The sequence below is a fragment of the Oncorhynchus masou genome, unplaced genomic scaffold (assembly GCF_036934945.1).
Source record: "Oncorhynchus masou masou isolate Uvic2021 unplaced genomic scaffold, UVic_Omas_1.1 unplaced_scaffold_4384, whole genome shotgun sequence".
Taxonomy (NCBI): Eukaryota; Metazoa; Chordata; class Actinopteri; order Salmoniformes; family Salmonidae; genus Oncorhynchus; species Oncorhynchus masou.
The window spans coordinates 4,410-24,528 of NW_027010775.1; the positions used below are offsets into that span (position 1 = coordinate 4,410).

The following is a 20,119-nucleotide window of genomic DNA, read 5'->3' on the forward strand; positions in this document are numbered from 1 at the left end:
GACACTTTCATAACAGGAATCAACATAATGCATAGTCTATTAACTGTGGACCAAATTAACGGTTCTAGAACAATCTACAGGAACGTTATGTAGCAAAAAAAAAATCACAGAAAATGTACACACTTAAGCAAAATGCTTCAGTAGAAAGACGGTGTGGGTAATTTTCTGTTTTTTATCGTCCCCAGCTCTAGCGTGTGAGTGCGCGAGTGCGCGAGAGTGAGGATCCGTGCAGGTGTCCGTCTGGCCTATGTGTCGCTCTTACAGCGCTGTGAGGGAGGCAGGCGGGTCCGCTGGATCTGGCGTCTCACGCAGCCGGATCTTCTGTTTGAGCTGCCGGATCTCTGAGTCACTGTCGTCACCCTCCTCCTCCTCCACCTGCCGTCGCAGGTTGCACTTCATCAGCTCGATGGCGGCGATCAGGAGACTCCGAGATGCTGAAGTGGGCGTTCTCCTGGAATGAGATGCAGATGGCCGGAGGAGTGAGGCCTTGTTGTAACACTTTAGTATGGGCGCTTTACCTTCTGCCCTAACTTCAAGTTGACTGATGTAACACAGTTGGGGAGGTGCACAGTTAAAAAATATATATATTTACATTTTATTTATACAGATTATTCTCATTGAGATAACATCTCTTTTTCCAAGAGAGACCTGGTCCAATAGCAGCAGAGGGAAACAACTTACATACACTAACATGAAACAAAAATATAAACAAACATAACAGTACAACAATTACATACAGTGCCTTGCGAAAATATTCAGCCCCTTGAACGTTGCGACCTTTTGCCACATTTCAGGCTTCAAACAAAGATATAAAACTGTATTTTTTGTGAAGAATCAACAACAAGTGGGACACAATCATGAAGTGGAACGACATGATTATTGGATATTTCCAAGCTTTTTTAACAAATCAAAAACTCAAAAATTGGGCGTGCAAAATTATTCAGCCCCTTTACTTTCAGTGCAGCAAACTCTCCAGAAGTTCAGTGAGGATCTCTGAATGATCCAATGTTGACCTAAATGACTAATGATGATAAATACAATCCACCTGTGTGTAATCAAGTCTCCGTATAAATGCACCTGCACTGTGATAGTCATAGAGATCCGTTAAAAGCGCAGAGAGCATCATGAAGAACAAGGAACACACCAGGCAGGTCCGAGATACTGTTGTGAAGAAGTTTAAAGCCGGATTTGGATACAAAAGATTTCCCAAGCTTTAAACATCCCAAGGAGCACTGTGCAAGCGATAATATTGAAATGGAAGGAGTATCAGACCACTGCAAATCTACCAAGACCTGGCCGTCCCTCTAAACTTTCAGCTCATACAAGGAGAAGACTTATCAGAGATGCAGCCAAGAGGCCCATGATCACTCTGGATGAACTGCAGAGATCTACAGCTGAGGTGGGAGACTCTGTCCATAGGACAACAATCAGTCGTATATTGCACAAATCTGGCCTTTATGAAAGAGTGGCAAGAAGAAAGCCATTTCTTAAAGATATCCAAAAAAAGTGTTGTTTAAAGTTTGCCACAAGCCACCTGGGAGACACACCAAACATGTGGAAGAAGGTGCTCTGGTCAGATGAAACCAAAATTGAACTTTTTGGCAACAATGCAAAACGTTATGTTTGGCGTAAAAGCAACACAGCTCATCACCCTGAACACACCATACCCACTGTCAAACATGGTGGTGGCAGCATCATGGTTTGGGCCTGCTTTTCTTCAGCAGGGACAGGGAAGATGGTTAAAATTGATGGGAAGATGGATGGAGCCAAATACAGGACCATTCTGGAAGAAAACCTGATGGAGTCTGCAAAAGACCTGAGACTGGGACGGAGATTTGTCTTCCAACAAGACAATGATCCAAAACATAAAGCAAAATCTACAATGGAATGGTTCAAAAATAAACATATCCAGGTGTTAGAATGGCCAAGTCAAAGTCCAGACCTGAATCCAATCGAGAATCTGTGGAAAGAACTGAAAACTGCTGTTCACAAATGCTCTCCATCCAACCTCACTGAGCTTGAGCTGTTTTGCAAGGAGGAATGGGAAAAGATTTCAGTCTCTCGATGTGCAAAACTGATAGAGACATACCCCAAGCGACTTATAGCTGTAATCGCAGCAAAAGGTGGCGCTACAAAGTATTAACTTAAGGGGGCTGAATAATTTTGCGCACCCAATTTTTCAGTTTTTGATTTGTTAAAAAAGTTTGAAATATCCAATAAATGTCGTTCCACTTAATGATTGTGTCCCACTTGTTGTTGATTCTTCACAAAAAAATACAGTTTTATATCTTTATGTGAAGCCTGAAATGTGGCAAAAGGTCGCAAAGTTCAAGGGGGCCGAATACTTTCGCAAGGCACTGTTCCATTAAAAACACAAACATCTTGACTAAAACAGCTGGCCTAAAAACAATTACACTCTTCTATGATATATACACATCGATCAAGTTTTTTAACTTCAACAAGCGAAACTAGATCATCACATTTTAAAATGTTCAGGAGAGAATTCCTGGACCACAGAGTTAAGTAACTAAAACTATTTCTACCATGACCTGTTCTAATTTTTGGTACTGCTAGAAGCAAATGGAATGGGACCGTAATTTATATTTGTTACCAGCAGATATAAAAAGAACAGAGATAAAATGGCATTTTACCCAATATGGCCTTGTAAATCAGTGTATACCAGTGTTTAAGCCTGCAAGGTCAATGACGACCAGCCAACAGTGCTGTAGAGATCACAATGATGTGTTAGACGTTTCTGATTTGTAATGAACCTGAGGCTGCATGATACACTGAATCAAGTTCTCTCAGGGTCGTGGCTGAGGCTGCATATATATAATCACTACAATCTAAAACCGCCAGTAATGTACATCGTACCAGCTCTCCTTCCTGGTCTCCAGAAAAAAACAAGCCTTATGCCGGTAATAAAAACCTATTTTCAGCTTGAGCTTCCTTATCAAGTTCTCTACATGCACAGTGAAGCTCAGCTTGTCATCAACCCACACACCCAAATTTTTGGACACTAACTTGCTCTATAGTAAGTCCAGCCAATGTAGCAATGACATGATTAGTAACATGCCTGGTATTTGAAAATACCATGCAGTTTGTTTTACCAAATTTAGAACGAGCTTTAAATCATAGATTCTGTTGTGATGTTAAATGCTCTTTGGGCATTTTCAAAAGCTATAGATAAACTACTACCACTTGAATAAAGAACAGTATCATCTGCATAAATATAAAAGCGGGTCAGAAGCGGGTTTATGAACTCTCTCCAAGGCTCACCTTCTCCAGGTCAGCACAGCTGCCGAAGTCCTGCTCTGACAGGTAGCTGATGAGGCTCTGTCCCTCCAACGGCTTCCGGAACATGCAGTCTGGAACACTGCTGTACTGGGAGCCGTCTGTGTAGACCACACGCAGCGAGAGAGACACACGCACGCAGCAAGACGCACGCAGCAAGACGCACGCAGCAAGACACACACACACACAAAGAGAGTCACACACACACAAAGAGAGTCACACACACACAAAGAGTCACACACACACAAAGAGTCACACACACACAAAGAGTCACACACACACAAAGAGTCACACACACACAAAGAGTCACACACACACAAAGAGTCACACACACACAAAGAGTCACACACACACACACAGTCACACACAGTCACACACAGTCACACACAGTCACACACACACACACACACACACACAGTCACACACACACAGTCACACACAGTCACACACACACACAGTCACACACACACACAGTCACACACACACACAGTCACACACACACACACACAGTCACACACAGTCACACACAGTCACACACAGTCACACACAGTCACACACACACAGTCACACACACACACAGTCACACACAGTCACACACAGTCACACACACACACACACAGTCACACACACAGTCACACACACAGTCACACAGTCACACACACAGTCACACAGTCACACACACAGTCACACACACAGTCACACACACAGTCACACAGTCACACACACACACAGTCACACACAGTCACACACACACACACACACACAGTCACACACAGTCACACACACAGTCACACACACAGTCACACACACAGTCACACACAGTCACACACACAGTCACACACACAGTCACACACAGTCACACACACACAGTCACACACACACAGTCACAGTCACACACAGTCACACACACACAGTCACACACACACAGTCACACACACACAGTCACACACACACACAGTCACACACAGTCACACACACACACAGTCACAGTCACACACAGTCACACACACAGTCACACACACAGTCACACACACAGTCACACACACAGTCACACACACAGTCACACACACAGTCACACACAGTCACACACAGTCACACACAGTCACACACAGTCACACACAGTCACACACAGTCACACACACACACAGTCACACACACACACACACACACACACACAGTCACACACAGTCACACAGTCACACACAGTCACACACACACAGTCACACACACACACAGTCACACACACACACAGACACACAGTCACACACACAGTCACACACACAGTCACACACAGTCACACACACACACACAGTCACACACACACAGTCACACACACACACACAGTCACACACACACAGTCACACACACACAGTCACACACACAGTCACACACAGTCACACACAGTCACACACACAGTCACACACACAGTCACACACACACACAGTCACACACACACACAGTCACACACACACACAGTCACACACACACACACAGTCACACACAGTCACACACAGTCACACACAGTCACACAGTCACACAGTCACACACAGTCACACACACACAGTCACACAGTCACACACACACAGACACACAGTCACACACAGTCACACACACAGACACAGACACACAGTCACACACAGTCACACACACAGTCACACACACAGTCACACACAGTCACACACAGTCACACACACACACAGTCACACACACACAGTCACACACAGTCACACACACACACACAGTCACACAGTCACACACACACAGTCACACACACACACACAGTCACACACACACACAGTCACACACACACACACACAGTCACACACACACACAGTCACACACAGTCACACACACACACAGTCACACACACACACAGTCACACACACACACAGTCACACACACACACAGACACACAGTCACACACACAGTCACACACACAGTCACACACAGTCACACACACACACACAGTCACACACACAGTCACACACACAGTCACACACAGTCACACACACAGTCACACACACAGTCACACACACACACAGTCACACACACAGTCACACACACACACAGTCACACACACACACAGTCACACACACACACACAGTCACACACACACACACAGTCACACACAGTCACACACAGTCACACAGTCACACACAGTCACACAGTCACACAGTCACACACAGTCACACAGTCACACACACACACAGTCACACAGTCACACACACACACACACAGACACACAGTCACACAGTCACACACACAGTCACACACACAGTCACACACACAGTCACACACAGTCACACACAGTCACACACAGTCACACACACACAGTCACACACACACAGTCACACACACACACACAGTCACACACAGTCACACACAGTCACACACAGTCACACACACAGTCACACACACAGTCACACACAGTCACACACAGTCACACACACAGTCACACACACAGTCACACACAGTCACACACAGTCACACACAGTCACACACAGTCACACACAGTCACACAGTCACACACAGTCACACACAGTCACACACAGTCACACACACACACACACACACACAGACCACTCTGTTTAAACTTGAAGCTGCTGGTGTATGAGACTCCCCCTTGCCTTATTCCACATGTTGTTGTGCTACAGCCTGAATCACCCAGATACATAATACCCCATAATGACAAAGTCAAAACAGGTTTTTGGAAATATGAAAATATATTGAAAATAAAAAAATACAGAAATCTTTCATTTACATAAGTATTCACACCTCAGTTAATAGTTTGTAGAAAACACATTTGGCAGCAATTACAGCTGTGAGTCTTTCTGGGTAAGTCTCTAAGAGCTTTCCACACCTGTATTACACAATATTATTTTAATTCTTCAAGCTCGATTAAGTTGGTTGTTGATCATTGCTAGACTGCCATATGCAAGTTGTCATAGATTTTCATGCCGATTTAAGTCTAAACTGAAACTTGTCCACTCAGGATCATTCAATGTCATCTTGGTAATCAACCGTTTATATTTGACCATTTGTTTTAGCTTATTGTCCTGCTGAAAGGTTCATTTGTCTCCCAGTGTCTGTCGGACAGCAGACAACCAGGTTTTCCTCTCGGATTTTTGCTGTGCTTAGCTCTATTCCGTTTATTTTCATTCAACAAAAAAATAACTCCCTAGTCCTTGACAAGTGTAACTGGTATGAAATGGCTAGCTAGTCCTTGACAAGTGTAACTGGTATGAAATGGATAGCTAGTTAGCAGGACGCGCTAGTAGCGTTTCAATCGGTGACGTCACTCACTCTGAGAACTTTAAGTACTATCCCTTGCTCTGCAAGGGTAATGATACTTCAAGGGTGACTGTTGTCGATGTGTTCAGGGGTCCCTGGTTCAAGCCCAGGAGAGGGACGGAAGCAGAACTGTTACACAAGCAAACCTGTTACACAAGCATACCCATAACATGATGCAGCCACCACCATGTTTGAAAATATGAAGTGGTACTCAGTGATTGTTATGTTTGGGGCAAACAAAACACCTTTGTATTCATGACATAAAAAGGTGATTTCTTTGCCACATTATTTAAAGTTTTACTTGAGTACTTTTTTGCAAACAGGATGGATGTTTTTGAATATTTTTATTCTGTACAGGCTTCCTTCTTTTCACACTGTCATTTAGGTTAGTATTGAGGAGTAACTACAATGTTTTAAAGTCAACATTAGCCTCATGGCGAAATCCCTGAATGGTTTCCTTCCTCTCTGGCAACTAAGCTTCAGTTGCCGGAGAGGGAGAAAACCGTTCAGGAAGCTTTCAGGGAAGGATGCCTTTATCTTTTAATTTACATTTTTTAATTTTACTAGGCAAGTCCGTTAAGAACAAATTCTTATTTTCAATGACGGCCTAGGAACAGTGGGTTAACTGCCTGTTCAGGGGCAGAACGACAGATTTGTACCTTGTCAGCTCGGGATTTGAACTTGCAACCTTTGCAACTTGCAATCTCTCTAGTGACTGGTGTATTGATTCACCATTCAAAGTGTAATTAATAACCTCACCATGCCCAAGCGATATTCAATGTGTGCCTTTGTTTTTTTTTAACAATTACGTGCCCTCCTTTGCGAGGCATTGGAAAACCTCCCTGGTCTTTACTGTTGAATCTGTGTTTGAAATTCACCACTTGACTGAGGGACCTTACAGACCTTACAATTGGATGTGTTGGGGTACAGAGATGAGGTAGTCATTCAAAAATCATGTTAAACACTATTATTGCACACAGAGTGAGTCCATCCAACTGATTATGGGACTTATGTTTACTCCTGCATTTATTTAGGCTTGCCATAACAAAGGGGTTGAATACTAATTGACTCAGCTTTAAATTGTAAATTAACCTAGTAAAAATATCTAAAAACATAATTCCACTTTGACATTATGTGCTATTGTGTGTAGGCCAGTGACACAATATCTCAATTGACTCCATTTTAAATTTGTGCTGTAACACAACTGGAAAAAGTCAAGGGTGTGAATACTTTCTGAAGGCACTGTAGGTAACAGGAACAAGACATTTGTGGAGTGGTTGAAAAACAGTGTGAATTACTTTAGTGTATGTAAACTTCTGACTTTTTTTTTTACCTTTATTTAACTAGGCAAGTCAGTTAAGAACAAATTCTTATATTCAATGACGGCCTAGGAACAGTGGGTTAACTGCCTGTTCAGGGGGCAGAACGACAGATTTGTACCTTGTCAGCTCGGGATTCCGAACTTCCAACCTTTCGGTTACTAGTCCAACGCTCTAACCACTAGGCTACCCTGACTTCAACTGTAGGTAGTTCTAATGTTCGAACCAGTCTACTCACTACACAGCTAGGTAGTTCTAATGTTCGAACCAGTCTACTCACTACACAGCTGGGTAGTTCTAATGTTCGAACCAGTCTACTCACTACACAGCTGGGTAGTTCTAATGTTCGAACCAGTCTACTCACTACACAGCTAGGTAGTTCTAATGTTGAACCAGTCTACTCACTACACAGCTAGGTAGTTCTAATGTTCGAACCAGTCTACTCACTACACAGCTAGGTAGTTCTAATGTTCAAACCAGTCTACTCACTACACAGCTAGGTAGTTCTAATGTTGAACCAGTCTACTCACTACACAGCTAGGTAGTTCTAATGTTCGAACCAGTCTACTCACTACACAGCTAGGTAGTTCTAATGTTCGAAACCAGTCTACTCACTACACAGCTAGGTAGTTCTAATGTTCGAACCAGTCTACTCACTACACAGCTGGGTAGTTCTAACAAAACGAAACCAGTCTACTCACTACACAGCTAGGTAGTTCTAATGTTCGAACCAGTCTACTCACTCGACTCCATATAGAGGAACTGGGTGTACTGCCACCACTGCTGCCAAGGGAGAAAGGGCTGTAGTCCTCCAAACGACAGTCCTCCGCAACCAATGATTCTGACACAGAACACACAGCTGACGTTAGATTGACCACAGAACGGACATTAGATTAGTGTCTTATCATCAAGTGCCAACAAATAGCCTGTTTTTCCTGACTGGTTCTGTATTCAACGTGTTAAATGTAGCTGACAGACTGGTAACTGATCGATTGTGTCAGTTTCAACTTTACCTTCCATTTTGAGACATGCTCAATTAGACACCCACAAAGGATATATTGAAAGTAAATGTATCAATTAAAACGTCAATGTTTTGTTATCAGCTAGGTAAATGACATCACAGGGTAATAATCTATCAAATATCAAGTCTTAAACATCATGCAAATCCAGAGCAAATATTGTGATGATACAATTGTGTACAATGATTCTGGCCAAATTCTTAACTAATAAATGTGAAGTTCTACTGGACACAGAAAGCATTAACAGAGAAAAGGAAACAGTCGTAAACCATTGATAGTAAAATTATGATGCATTCAATGAATGACCAAAATTTAAAAAAAAAACATCAAAACATCACAATGTAATAAAAGTAAGGTGCACCAACCAACACAATGAAAACACAAAGCTGTTTTGGCCTAGCGTCTTGTTGTTGTTTTGGTCAAACTAAGATCCAAAACAGCAACCAAGAAAACAACTGCACAAATGAAGAACTAGAGGCAAGGCCAGATGAGAGGGGAAGAAGGAAAAATAGCATGCGGAGGGGCAGGGAAAGGGAGAGAGGAAGAGGAAGTGATGGAGCGCAGAAGAACTGCACTGCCAACCTGCTACAGGATCCTCTATTATAACGCTGATTTTCCTGTGGCCCCTCCCTTCACGCAGACAAGGAAGAGAGACAGGAGAGAGAGGAAAGATTACCACAAAGCAGAGAGAGAGAGAGAGAGAGAGAAAAGATTACCACAAAGCAGAGAGAACGAGAGAAAGAGAGAGAAAAGATTACCACAAAGCAGAGAGAACGAGAGAAAGAGAGAGAAAAGATTACCACAAAGCAGAGAGAACGAGAGAAAAAGAGAGAAAAGATTACCACAAAGCAGAGAGAGAAGAGAGAGAAAAGATTACCACAAAGCAGAGAGAGAGAAAGAGAGAGAAAAGATTACCACAAAGCAGAGAGAGAGAAAGAGAGGAAAGATTACCACAAAGCAGAGAGAACGAGAGAAAGAGAGAGAAAAGATTACCACAAAGCAGAGAGAGAGAGAAAGAGAGAGGAAAGATTACCACAAAGCAGAGAGAGAGAAAGAGAGAAAAGATTACCACAAAGCAGAGAGAACGAGAGAAAGAGAGAGGAAAGATTACCACAAAGCAGAGAGAGAGAAAGAGAGAGAAAAGATTACCACAAAGCAGAGAGAGAAAGAGAGAGAAAAGATTACCACAAAGCAGAGAGAACGAGAGAAAAGAGAGAGGAAAGATTACCACAAAGCAGAGAGAGAGAAAGAGAGAAAGATTACCACAAAGCAGAGAGAGAGAGAAAGAGAGAGAAAGATTACCACAAAGCAGAGAGAGAGAGAAAGAGAGAGAAAAGATTACCACAAAAGCAGAGAGAGAAAGAGAGAGAAAAAGATTACCACAAAGCAGAGAGAGAGAGAAAGAGAGCACAGGAGGAGAGAGAGAAGAGAGATGCTCATCTCTTGGCAGTAGTACCTGTAGATAAAACAAAATATTCAGTAATAAAATGATCAACGACCTCAACCCAAAGTCTCTTAGAGCATTCACAGTCAGCCCCCCCTGACGGCCCTATCAGATCACAATCTACTTGAATGGAGCACTAACCAACTGTGAGGCATTGAACACGAGCAAACTGCATACTATTAAAGACATGCTATAGACGGAGGGAAGGAACAGCATGACAGAAAACATCTCATTGTTATTGAAGAATCCATAGACTCAAATCACTTCTGGGTAATTTAGAACACGAATAAACAATCACGGAGAGGTATTTATCCAAAATGGAGGTGTATGGGATGAACCACTTCTCCAATCTTTTCAGCCAAATAACAAACAGTCAAAACATATATCTGATAATCTACTAAATGATCAGCTATTAAAGACTACCAAAACCCACTGGATTCTCCAATTACATTGGATGAGCTACAGGACCAAATGCAAACCCTCCAAAAGGCCTGTGGTATAATAATAATAATAATAATAATAATAATAATGATAATAATAATAATAATAATAATAATAATAATAATAATAGTAATAATAATAATAATAATAATAATAATAATAATAATAATAATAATAATAATAGTAATAATAATAATAATAATAATAATAGGATAATAATAATAATAGGATAATAATAATAATAATAGGATAATAATAATAATAATAATAATAATAATAATAATAATAGGATAATAATAATAATAATAATAATAATAATAATAGGATAATAATAATAATAATAATAATAATAATAATAATAATAATAGGATAATAATAATAATAATAATAATAATAATAATAATAATAATAATAATAATAATAATAATAATAGGATAATAATAATAATAATAATAATAATAATAATAATAGGATAATAATAATAATAGGATAATAATAATAATAATAATAGGATAATAATAATAATAATAATAATAATAATAATAATAATAATAATAACACCTTTATTTCAACAAGGATCACAGCCTGAGACCAAGGTCTCTTTTTTATTTTTTATTTTACCTTTATTTAACTAGGCAAGTCAGTTAAGAACAAATTCTTATTTTCAATGACGGCCTGGGAACAGTGGGTCAACTGCCTGTTCAGGGGCAGAACGACAGATTTGTTCCTTGTCAGCTCGGGATTTGAACTTGCAACCTTCTGTTGAACTTGCAACAGGGGGACAAGAGTCAAGTCTAAGTTTAGTCTGCAGGCTTATTCCATAGGCAAGGAGTGTAACAGGAAAAGGCAGCCATACCCAACACTAATGGCTCTGACTTGATGCTGTCGTCTAACAGCCTGACTTCTATCCTTAAGATAGTCATGAAACCAAACGACAGGCATCCAATCCCAGTCCTATTGACGACAGCTTACCCAAAAGTATTGCATGGTCTACAGTGTCAAAAGCTTTAGATAAACCTATGAACAAGGCGGCACAGGACCTTCTATTATCAAGGGCATTAGTAATATAATTTACAACACGTACAGTGGCCGTAATAGTACTGTGTTTAGGTCTAAAGCCAGATTGATTACTAGATAGAATATTGTTAACAGTTAAAGAAGATTGTAGTTGCCTATTCACCAATGAATCTAGAAGTTTAGCCAAACAGGAGAGCTTAGAGATGAGCCGATAATTATCCAACTCACTACCATCACCTCCCTTGAGGAGTGGTGAAACAAAACCGTTTTTTCAAGCTTTAGGGATCTTACCTACGACAAATGTTTGATTCAAAATATGGGTCACTACACCAACAATGTTGATGGTATACTAAATAAATGATCAAATATACAGACCACAAATTCAAATTGGCTATGCTTAAACACTTCAACATTACCCACAGCTCTGGAATCTTCCCTAATATTTGGAAACCAAGGCCTGATCACCCCAAATCCACAAAAGTAGACTCAATTTGACCCCAATAAGTACCGTGTAATCCAGCAGCAATCCCACAAAAATATCTTCTGCAGTATCAACAGCAGACTCCATTCCTCAGCGAAAACAATGTCCTGCGCAAATGTCAAATTGGCTTCCTTTCCTATCGCATACCCTGCACACCCTTGTTGACGAAAAAAAAAAAAAAGTCTTCATGCTTTGATGATATCAAAAAAAGCTTTGGACTCAAAAGGGTCTGCTATATAAATGAATGGTGGAAAAACAAAATCAATGCGCACAAAGAACAAGTGTACAGTTAAAATGTGCAATAAACACAGATTTCTTTCCTCAGGGCCGTAGAGTGAGGCAGGGATGCAGCTTGAGCCCCACCCTCTTCAACATATATATCCATGAATTGCGAGGGATTAGAACAGTCTGCATCACCCGGCCTCACACTGCTAGACTCCAAAATCAAACGTCTGCTGTTTACAGACTACCTGGTATTTCTGTCCCCAACCAAGGAGGGCCTACAGCAGCACCTAGATCTTCTGCACAGATTCTGTCCAGACCTAGTAAGACACAAATAATGATGTTCCAAAAAAGGTCCAGTAGGCAAGCCAACAAATAAATTTTATCGAGACACCATTGCCCTACGAGCACAAAGAAGGACACCTACCTCTGCCTAAACATTAGCACCAAAGGAAACGCCCACAAGGTTGTGGAGGACCTGAGAGACAAGACAAGGGCCTTCTATGCCATCAAAAGGAAACGGACCCCACAGAGCCCAGGACAGAAACACATTTTAGACCCAACCAAAGCAAAAAAGAATTACTAGACACATGGGAAATAAGAATTAATTAAAAAAAGAGCAAACTCGAATGCTATTTGGCCCTAAACAGAGTACACAGCAGCAGAATACCTGACCACTGTGACTGACCCAAAATGAAGAAAATCTTGCGTGACTGCGCACAGAGCCTTGCTATTGAGAGAGGCCGCCATAGCCGGTCTTCTCTTGAGAGCCAGGTCTGCCTATGTGCACACTGCCCACAAAATGAGGTGGAAACTGAGCTGCACTTCCTAACCTCCTGCCATATGTATGAGTACAGAGACACATATTTCCCACAGATCACACAGACCCTAAGAATTTGAAAACAAATCAAACATTGATAAACTCCCATATCTGTTAGGTGAAATAGCGCAGAGTGCCGTCACAGCAGAAAGATGTGTGGCCGGTTGCCATGAGAAAAGGGCAACCAGTGGAACACAAACAACATTGTAAATACCACCTATCAAATCAAATTTTATTTGTCACATACACATGGTTAGCAGATGTTAATGCGAGTGTAGCAAAATGCTTGTGCTTCTAGTTCCGACAATGCAGAAGTAACCAACGAGTAATCTAACTAACAATTCCACAACTACTACCTTATACACACACAAGTGTAAAGGGATAAAGAATATGTACATAAAGATATGAATGAGTGATGGTACAGAACGGCATAGGCAAGATGCAGTAGATGGTATCGAGTACAGTATGCAATGAGTAATGTAGGATATGTAAACATTAAGTGGCATTGTTTAAAGTGGCTAGTGATACATTTTTTCCATCAATTTCCATTATTAAAGTGAGCTGGAGTTGAGTCAGGTATGTTGGCAGCAGCCACTCAATGTTAGTGGAGGCTGTTTAACAGTCTGATGGCCTTGAGATAGAAGCTGTTTTTCAGTCTCTCGGTCCCTGCTTTGATGCACCTGTACTGACCTCGCCTTCTGGATGATAGCGGGGTGAACTGGCAGTGGTTCGGGTGGTTGTTGTCCTTGATGATCTTTATGGCCTTCCTGTGACATCAGGTGGTGTAAGTGTCCTCGAGGGCAGGAAGTTTGCCCCCAGTGATGCGTTGTGCAAACCTCACTACCCTCTGGAGAGCCTTACGGTTGTGGGCGGAGCAGTTGCCGTACCAGGCGGTGATACAGCCCGACAGGATGCTCTCGATTGTGCATCTGTAGAAGTTTGTGAGTGCTTTTGGTGACAAGCCAAATTTCTTCAGCCTCCTGAGGTTGAAGAGGCGCTGCTGCGCCTTCTTCACAATGCTGTCTGTGTGAGTGGACCAATTCAGTTTGTCTGTGGTGATTATGCCGAGGAACTTAAAACTTACTACCCTCTCCACTACTGTTCCATCGATGTGGATAGGGGGTGTTCCTCTGCTGTTTCCTGAAGTCCACAATCATCTCCTTAGTTTTGTTGACGTTGAGTGTGAGGTTATTTTCCTGACACCACACTCCGAGGGCCCTCACCTCCTCCCTGTAGGCCGTCTCGTCGTTGTTGGTAATCAAGCCTACCACTGTGTGGGTGGACCAATTCAGTTTGTCCGTGATGTGTGGAGATCAGCGGGGTGGAGATGTTACCTACCCTCACCACCTGGGGGCGGCCCGTCAGGAAGTCCAGTACCCAGTTGCATAGGGGCGGGGTCGAGACCCAGGGTCTCGAGCTTGATGACGAGCTTGGAGGGTACTATGGTATTAAATGCTGAGCTGTAGACGATGAACAGCATTCTCACATAGGTATTCCTCTTGTCCAGATGGGTTAGGCAGTGTGCAGTGTGGTTGAGATTGCATCGTCTGTGGACCTATTTGGGGGGGTAAGCAAATTGGAGTGGGTCTAGGGTGTCAGGTAGGGGTGGAGGTTATGGTTCTTGACTAGTCTCAAAGAACTTCATTATGACGGAAGTGAGTGCTACGGGCGGTAGTCGTTTAGCTCAGTTACCTTAGCTTTCTTGGGAACAGGAACAATGGTGTCCCTTTTGAGAAGCATGTCGGGACAGCAGACTGGGATAAGGTTTGATTGAATATGTCCGTAAACACACCAGCCAACTGGTCTGCGCATGCTCTGAGGGCGCGGCTGGGGATGCCGTCTGGGCCTGCAGCCTTGCGAGGTTTAACACGTTTAAATGTTTTACTCACCTCGGCTGCAGTGAAGGAGAGACTGCAGTTTTTCCGGTAGCAGGCCGTGTCAGTGGCACTGTATTGTCCTCAAAGCGAGCAAAGAAGTTATTTAGTCTGCCTGGGAGCAAGACATCCTGGTCCGCGACTGGGCTGGATTTCTTCCTGTAGTCCGTGATTGACTGTAGACCCTGCCACATACCTCTTGTGTCTGAGCCGTTGAATTGTGACTACTTTGTCTCTATACTGACGCTTAGCTTGTTTGATTGCCTTGCGGAGGGAATAGTTACACTGTTTGTATTCAGTCATGTTTCTGGTCACCTTGCCCTGGTTAAAAACAGTGGTTCGCGCTTTCAGTTTCGCACGAATGCTGCCATCAATCCACGGTTTCTGGTTTGGGAATGTTTTAATCGTTGCTGTGGGTACGACATCGCCGATGCACTTTCTAATGAACTCGCTCACCGAATCAGCGTATTTGTCAATGTTGTTGTTGGACGCAATGCGGGACATATCCCAATCCACGTGATCGAAGCAGTATTGAAGCGTGGAATAAGATTGGTCGGACCAGCATTGAACAGCCCTGAGGGCGGGAGCTTCCTGTTTCAGTTTCTGTCTATAGGCTGGAAGCAACAAAATGGAGTCGTTTAGCTTTTCCGAAAGGAGGGTGGGGGAGGGCCTTATATGAGTCGCGGAAGTTAGAATAACAATGATCCAGTGGTTTTACCAGCACTGGTTGCACAATCAATGTCTTTCTGTTTATTTATTTTCCCTTTTGTACCTTCAACTACTTGCAAATTGTTACAATACTGTACAAAGCCAATAATATAACATTTGAAATGTCTATTATATTCTTCAAAAACTTTTGTGAGGGTCACCCCTTGTTCATTTCCAAATTCTTTATTGCCTATTCGATTTACTTTCATAATGTAAACACGCGTTCCAATAACAATCAAGCCCGTTGATTTGAACTGAGAGGAGAGCGGTTAGCAGTGTGAAAATAGAGGATGAGGGTAAAGTAAGGTAGTTTTAGAAGCAGTGGCACTGTGGTAACTGAGCATCAGAAAGACAAGAAATGTGCAGGATGTTATTCACACCCCTAGGCATGCAGACCCTCTCTCTGCAGCATAGACATACTCTCATACAAACACTGGTCTTACACACATTCAACTGCTGCAATGCAAGCACATCGGAATGACTTTTTTTACATTTCAATTCACACCAAAACAACATAAAAGACACTTACAGGCTTGCTCTCACGCTCAGAAAACATACCCTAGCCTCTCACCTGCTGCACACACACACACACACGCTCACCATGTCTATGTTTGCTGTTGATCCCTGTGTCGGACATTGAGCGGACGTGCCCTCTGCTGCCCCCCCGACCCGGCTCCCTTTGACCCTCCGAAAAGGATGACCTTCGAGGTGTGGGAGGTGGGACCGAAGCCAAGGAGCTCCTTCCAGGGGACTGGACCTGAATCTCACCATCCGATTCGCCGCCGCAAGGTTCGCCACCGGGGGCGGAGCTTTGGGAGTCGCGGCGATTGCTACGATGCCCCAGGTTACCGATAGCCAGATACTCGGGGCCGTCGTCGTAGTCGCCCTCGCCAGAGTCTAGTGCGTCGGAGTGGGCAGGGCATGGGGAGGCGGGCTCTGTCAGGGCGATGGAGGGGACCACCACTGAGGGACCGGGAGGGGGGCTCATGCCCCTTTCGCCATTTCCCTCGGACCCCCCCACACACCCCCAGGGGGCTCCCGAGGCCCTAGTGGCTGGAGTGAAGTCTAGAAGGGAAACAAGAACAGTATGGGCTAAATCAGACTTAGAAATATAACTCTATATTTAGTGCATTCGGAAAGTATTCAGACCCCTTGACTTTTTCCACAATTTGTTAGGTTAAAGCCTTATTTCTAAAATGTATTAAATTGCCGCCCCCTCCTCCTCCCTCTTCAACCAACACACTATAAATGACAAAGCAACAACTCTCTCCCCCTCTCACCATCTCTCTCCCCCATCTCTCTCCATCCCTCTCCCTTCCCTCTCATTACCCCTCTCCCCCCTACCTCATTAACCCTCTCCCCCCTACCTCATTAAGCCCCTCCCCCCTACCTCATTAACCCTCTCCCCCCTACCTCATTATCCCTCTCCCCCCTACCTCATTATCCCTCTCCCTCCCTACCTCATTATCCCTCTCCCTCCCTACCTCATTAACCCTCTCCCCCCTACCTCATTAACCCTCTCCCCCCTACCTCATTAACCCTCTCCCCCCTACCTCATTAACCCTCTCCCCCCTACCTCATTAACCCTCTCCCCCTACCTCATTATCCCTCTCCCCTCCCTACCTCATTAACCCTCTCCCTCCCTACCTCATTACCCCTCTCCCCCCTACCTCATTACCCCTCTCCCCCCTACCTCATTAACCCTCTCCCCCCACCTCATTAACCCTCTCCCCCTCTACCTCATTAACCCTCTCCCTCCCTACCTCATTAACCCTCTCCCTCCCTACCTCATTAACCCTCTCCCTCCCTACCTCATTAACCCTCTCCCTCCCTACCTCATTAACCCTCTCCCTCCCTACCTCATTAACCCTCTCCCCCTACCTCATTAACCCTCTCCTCCCTACCTCATTAACCCTCTCCCTCCCTACCTCATTAACCCTCTCCCTCCCTACCTCATTAACCCTCTCCCCCTCTACCTCATTATCCCTCTCCCTCCCTACCTCATTATCCCTCTCACTCCCTACCTCATTAACCCTCTCCCCTCTACCTCATTAACCCTCTCCCTCCCTACCTCATTAACCCTCTCCTCCCTACCTCATTAACCCTCTCCCCTCTACCTCATTAACCCTCTCCCCTCTACCTCATTAACCCTCTCCCCTCCCTACCTCATTAACCCTCTCCCCCTCTACCTCATTAACTCTCTCCCTCCCTACCTCATTAACCATCTCCCTCCCTACCTCATTAACCCTCTCCCCCCTACCTCATTAACCCTCTCCCTCCCTACCTCATTAACCCTCTCCCTCCCTACCTCATTATCCCTCTCCCTCCCTACCTCATTATCCCTCTCCCCCTACCTCATTATCCCTCTCCCTCCCTACCTCATTATCCCTCTCCCTCCCTACCTCATCATCCCTCTCCCTCCCTACCTCATCATCCCTCTCCCTCATTATCCCTCTCCCTCCCTACGTCCCTTCACTCCTCCCTCACCTGAGTTGCTCTCTGAGATGGCCCCTGTGTTATTACTGTTGGGTGTGAGTCCTCCATCTAGGTGGGGGAGGGAGCACTGGGAGGTGGTGAGCCTGTGGTTGAGCCCCCTCTGGGGGGACCCTGACCTTCCCGGACCTCCAGCCGCCCCCCGGCAGAACACCCAGACTCTGACTCTTCAACAGGCCCTCCATGTACGGAGAGCACATTAGAGTAGACAGCTGAGAGAGGAAGAGAGAGGGTGGATTAGAGGAGAGAGAGAGAGAGAGAGAGGTACTATAAGATATGAATACAGGCACAGAAAATGAAGTATAGGGGAAAGAAAATTCAAGTAAAAACATGGAGAGGAAAAAGGAAATCATTTCAGATTGGCAAAGCTGAGAGGTAATGGAAAAGACATAAGGAATGAGAGGTAGAGAGAGATCAGTCACTGAAGAGCATATCAGGGATAGGAGCCTGAGACACCAACATACACACAGAGAGACAGGGACAGAATGATTGGTGTGTCTGCTCAACTCTCTCTACATCGTGTGTGTGTGTGTGTGTGTGTGTCACCTTAACTGTGTTGACAAGGGCCAGCAGACGGGGTTGTTTTGCTCCACGGCCTCCAGACACTGGAACATGGCCGTCACATGGGGCTCACTCAGCAGAAAGGCCTCCACTGAGAGAGAGAGGCATGGGGAGAGAGAGACGGGCATGGGGAGAGAGAGAGAGAGGCATGGGGAGAGAGAGAGAGAGGCATGGGGAGAGAGAGAGAGCGGCATGGGGAGAGAGAGAGAGCGGCATGGGGAGAGAGAGAGCGGCATGGGGAGAGAGAGAGAGCGGCATGGGGAGAGAGAGAGCGGCATGGGGAGAGAGGGAGAGCGGCATGGGGAGAGAGGGAGAGCGGCATGGGGAGAGAGAGAGAGAGGCATGGGGAGAGAGAGAGAGAGAGGCATGGGGGAGAGAGAGAGAGAGAGGCATGGGGAGAGAGGAGGAGAGAAAAGGGAGAAAGTCAAGATAAGATAGGGGCAGGGTAAAAATCAATAATACACTCAGTCAATCAACATCCAAGACCCAGAAGATTGATTACATCATTCTTTCATCAAATTTCTATTTGCAAATCGTATTGGTTTGGCTCAACCTCACACCCACCCACTCACTCCCCACCCACCAGGCAGATTTTTGTTGGGTTCAAATGCCAAATCTGTTTTGTCTCCCACTCTTACCGCTGTAGTACTTGCTCGTGTGTCCCTGGTGTTTGAGCAGGGGTCGGAGCTGGGCAGACAGCAGGTGGACCTGTAGGCTGTGCAGCAGCCAGCGCTCAGCCTTGTAACCTTCCCCAACACTCTTCAGCCCACTGCTCAGCACAGGCTCCAGCTTACTAAACTACAGGGCCAGAGGGGAAGGAGAGGTGATGGTAGAGGGAGAGAGCGAGAGGGGAAGGGAGAGGTGATGGTAGAGGGAGAGAGCAAGAGGGGAAGGAGAGAGGTGATGGTAGAGGGGGAGAGGGGCGAGAGGAAGGAGAGAGGTGATGGTAGAGGGAGAGAGCGAGAGGGGAAGGAGAGAGGTGATGGTAGAGGGAGAGAGCGAGAGGGAAGGAGAGAGAGGTGATGGTAGGGGAGAGAGCGAGGGGAAGGAGAGAGGTGATGGTAGAGGGAGAGAGCAGAGGGAAGGAGAGGTGATGTAGAGGGAGAGAGCGACGGAGAGGGGAAGCAGATAGGTG

General features: G+C 44.5%; 1 pseudogene; it reads right to left on the bottom strand.

Annotated features, from left to right (window-relative positions):
• Window positions 1-245: 245 nt before the first annotated feature.
• LOC135535047 (run domain Beclin-1-interacting and cysteine-rich domain-containing protein-like) lies at window positions 246-19,782 on the bottom strand (annotated as a pseudogene).
• Between the last annotated feature and the right edge of the window lie 337 nt (window positions 19,783-20,119).